Raw genomic sequence first — 4,526 nt, forward strand, 5'->3', positions numbered from 1 at the left:
CAACATTAATCTGGAAACATTCTAATAAACTTCCCTCTGACACTTGGCATGTAGTCAAGTTTGTAGTTCTGGGTTTTTTTCGCTGGTTTTTTTTTAAATTGAAGTTTTATATTTTAATGATCAGAAATCCATTTTCTTTCCCTCTCTCCCCTTGCCTCATTAGGGAAAAAAATAGAAACAAATTCCTTACACAATTATGCACAGTCAAGCAAAACAAATTCCCTCATTGTGGCTATGTTCAAAACACCTGCGTCTCATAATGCACTCTGAATCTATTTATTACCTCTCTATCAGGAAGTGGCTACCATGTGATCTCACTGGTCCTTTGGAATCCTGGATAGTCATTACATTGATCAGAGTCTTTATAACTTTCAAAGGTCCTTGCCTTTTTGGTGCTATTATTGCATGAATTGTTCTTATTCTGCTCATTTCATTCTTTATAAAGAGTATAAAATGTTACATCAGATTAACCTAGGTTATCTATGGTATTGGGGAATAGGAAAGGGCAATGTAAATCTACAGGTCCTATGGAAATATTAGTTTCCTTACCTGTAAAATGGGGATGATAATAAATTAAATGAATGAATGGATAGACAGTTAAATAAATAAGTGAATAAATGAATAATAAGTAATTAAATAATAATAAATAAGTAAATAAATGAATAAGTGAACAAATGGCTGAATGAATGCATGAATGAATGAACAAACAAATAAATAAACAAATAAACAAATGAATGAAAAATAAATAAATAGACAAATAAATAAGTAAATAATGTATAATCTACCTCCCATGGTTGTTGTGAGGATAAAATGAGATAATTATTGTAAAGCATTTAGCACTGTGCCTGGCACATAGTAAGCACTGTATAAATGTTAACTGTTATTATTATTCAATGAAATACCATGATGGTTTTTATATTCGCTTACAAGTCTTTCACCCCCAAATGGTTCAAAGTGACTCAATGGATGTGTTCTGAATTCATTGTTCTTTCTTTCCTTCCTTCCTTCTCTCTTTGTTCTTCTATATCCTGTGATGGATATAAAAAGGAACACTGAAGTGGCTTACAGTCAAGAATAGCAGATGATGAACCAAGAGGTCTGGATAATCCACAGAGAAACAATCAGAAATGGAAGGCTCAAGAGTTGGTTTTGGGAATGAGTAACTCTGGCAAAAACAAACAGGAATCTCAGAGGCTACAATAAATCAAAACAAGATGCCGCTATCTCAGCCTGTAATTGACATCTGGAACTTTGACCTATGTTGTTTTTCAATTTAAAAAAAAAATAAAGACATGACTTGTATTCTTTTATCTCCAGTTTGTTTTTGATGTTTATAAACCATAAACCTGACCTTTGGACTGACCAGCACGATGGTAGATAAACACTTGGTTTCATTTAATAGTAGTAGAGTTCCATGACAAGAAGCCCTTTGGGGTTTATCTCTGAGGGGTATCTCTAGCCATAGCTCAGTATTTTCCTGAGTGTCTGATTAATTGCTTCTGCTTCTGAAGTCAATTCTCAGTCATGCTTCTGAGACAGCTACTCCCACCAACAAAACTTCTATTGTCTTTGGGGGTAATTAGGATCATTGCTATGAACTGGGAATGACCCAAGAGGACATCTATTCTAACCCCTCATTTTACACATTAGGAAAATAAGTCCAGGGAGATTGTGACTTACCCAAGGCCATCTAGGCAGCAAAGTGTCAGAGCCAAGACTCAAGACCAGGTCCTGTGACAAGTTCAGCATTATTTCCACCGTACCATATTGCAGAGGGTCCTCAGAGCTGGAAGGGGCCTCAGAGATAATCTAATCCAACCTGTACCCAGGAACTTGTAGCCATTCATAGCTCAAAGAAGCATATGATTACCCATTGATTCTGCCATAAGAAAAATCCTGAAGATTCTATTGACTCCAATAGGGTATTCTATGGAATTAGGAAGCATATTTCATATTTTTATGCACATAGAAAAATTGATGTACCTTCCCTCTGAGATTATCTCCAATTAAAATTGTATCTACTACATACCTTCTATGTATCTAGCTATTTGTGTAAGATCTCCCACTGGACCCTGAGCATCTTGAGGGTGGGGAACAATGTTTTTGCACAGTAGCAGGCATGCAGTAAGAGCTTAATAAATACTGTTGATCAGTCAATGACTGGATATCATGCTATCTCCCAAATGACAAGCACGAAGTTCTTTGTCAGGTATATACCGAACTCTCAGACGCGACTTTCTAGAAGTCAATGTAGACCTAACACTGTGATGAGACATTGGAGTGGCACCAGAATGGAGGAATTTTAAGTTAAAGTTTTCTATAAAAAATGTCAAAACATTTCCTCATTAAAGCTCTTCTCTTATTCTGAAGCTTTCTGTTCCTGTGAGCAGTGGCTGGGGAGTAAAAGTTTCCCCCTTTATACCCTTGTTTGAGTGTGGATGTGTGAATACAGGAACAGAAAGATCTTATCTAATCTCACGTATCAGTTTTCCTTTAAAATCTTTCTGAACAAAAGCATCTTCACATCCTACCTTGAGACTTCATCTAAAGGCAATGCATCTTGAATATCCCTTTTGTGAGACTGGAAGAGATTACATTTCCTCTTTCTTGCCAAAAAAAAAAAAAAAAAGATAGAAACCCAAGAAAACTGAGCTTCTTTAAATGAGGAACCTTCATGCCAGGATGATCATAGACAATAGCAACAGATCAAATGAAAATATCTGAATAGCTGGCTTCTTCATCAATGTCCCAAGATATTTAAGCACTCTGCAAAAGCTTTTTCCAAGCCCTAATCCTCAACTTCTTTTCCTTGAGGGAAATTCAACCTCCCACCAGAAGTCTTCCCCAATTCCCTTTAATGTCAGTGGCTTCCCTCTGTCAACTACCTCCAGCATATCCTGAATATATCTCCATGTACAGCATGGAGGTTTGCATGTTGTCTTTCCCATTAGACTGGGAGCTCCTTGATTGCAGGGGCCATTCTTTGCCTTTCTTTGTATCCCCAGAACTTAGCACAGTGCTTGGCACATATGCTTGTTGATAACTGACCGACTAAAAAAGAAAAAAAAAGAGTTGAAAGCTTACTCCTTTCCAAAATACTCTTCAACCACTATTTTCATGCCCTTGTAGCCTCATATGAAAGTGCTAATAACCAAGTATGTTGAGAAGTGGATATGCTCACTTACAAGAGGTAGGGGTGGCCCCCTTGGTCAGGGTTCTTTAGGTTTCTGTCTAAAATTCTGAAAGAGTTACTCCTTCAATGTCTCTTTCATTGCCTCCTTTAATAGTGCCTTTCTTTACTTTCCACTGCTTATTCTTGTCTCTACTGATGTCCCCCTCCTCCTAGCCTCCTTTTGATTTACCTTAGGAGTTCCTTAGGAATCTAATTCACTGCCATATTTTTTAGAGATCTTATTTACAGCTTGTAACCTGTCGAATTAGAGGTGGTGACCCCATCAAATGGCCTTGAGTCACAATGGAATATGGGTTGTTTCTCTAAATGCTGTAGATTTGGAAGGGAAGCATCATGAATATTAGGGAAGAGCACTGGGTGGGATCCTAGACATTTGTTCTAGGCTTCAGCATGAGCTGGCTTTGAGTATGACTTTGGGAAAGTCACTTCTCTCCGGGCCTCAGTTTCCTCACTGGGAAAAGGAGGGGATTGGTCTAAATAGCGGCTAGGGGTCTTTCTACTTCTGGTACAGTGTTCTCTGAAACCTTCCAATGTTTCCTGGCTTTGTAGACAGCTTTCCCATTGAACAAAGTATAACATCTCCACTGGCACCCCTGACACACACACACACACACACACACACTCAAAAATTCCCCTCCACTAGGGTCTTGGTCTAAGATAAAATTACAGTTTTATAGTTTCTACAGTGTTGAAAAAAAAAATTTTTCTGCCATTTTCTAGATATGCCTTAGATTGGAGTTTAGGGACCTACTTGTTTTTTGTTTTGTTTTGTTTTGTTTGTGTTTTTTCCCCAGACATTTTGGAGAAGTGTGAATTTTCTCTGAAAGCTATGATAATTTCCTCCTGGAATCTGCACTTCACACTATCAAATGCTATCAAAAATACAACAGGGGAGGTCTGAGAATTGCCACAGAAATAGCCTAGGCGGTATGCTCAGACACAAAACAGACAACTGCATTAGGGTACAGGTAGGATGAATTGCTGATATACTTGTGTGCCTCTCTTCTTTCCCAAGATCTCTCTAGGAGGTGTCCAGTCTAGTCTGTTGCCTGAGGACAAACAGGTTAATCCCCTTGCTATAGAATTCATAGTGAAGAGCCAGGCAGTTTCTACACTGGAGCATGAAATGCCAGGCGGCTAGTTCTCCCCTTAAAACTTATTGGAGGCTGAGGTTGGGTATACTGTTCACAGAACTAAGAGTTGGCACAAACAGCAGCACAGTCTCTGTTTATATAACACAGGTGACTCCAGAAAGCAAATATTTAATTCAAGTGAACTTTGCCTGGAGGAGCCCATTGAGCATGCTAGGAAGAGGTTTCTGTGTTGTTGGGTT

At 38.4% G+C, this 4,526-nt stretch overlaps 1 protein-coding gene across 1 annotated transcript in view; it reads left to right on the forward strand.

The window, feature by feature from the left end:
• Positions 1-1,310, forward strand: part of KLKB1 (kallikrein B1) — a 36,595-nt gene extending 35,285 nt beyond the window's left edge. Inside the window, 1 exon segment of the mRNA XM_043973266.1 lies at positions 1,048-1,310. The gene's annotated coding sequence lies outside the window, so the exon portion shown is untranslated.
• Positions 1,311-4,526: the final 3,216 nt, after the last annotated feature.

This window comes from Dromiciops gliroides, chromosome 6 (assembly GCF_019393635.1).
Source record: "Dromiciops gliroides isolate mDroGli1 chromosome 6, mDroGli1.pri, whole genome shotgun sequence".
NCBI lineage: Eukaryota > Metazoa > Chordata > Mammalia > Microbiotheria > Microbiotheriidae > Dromiciops > Dromiciops gliroides.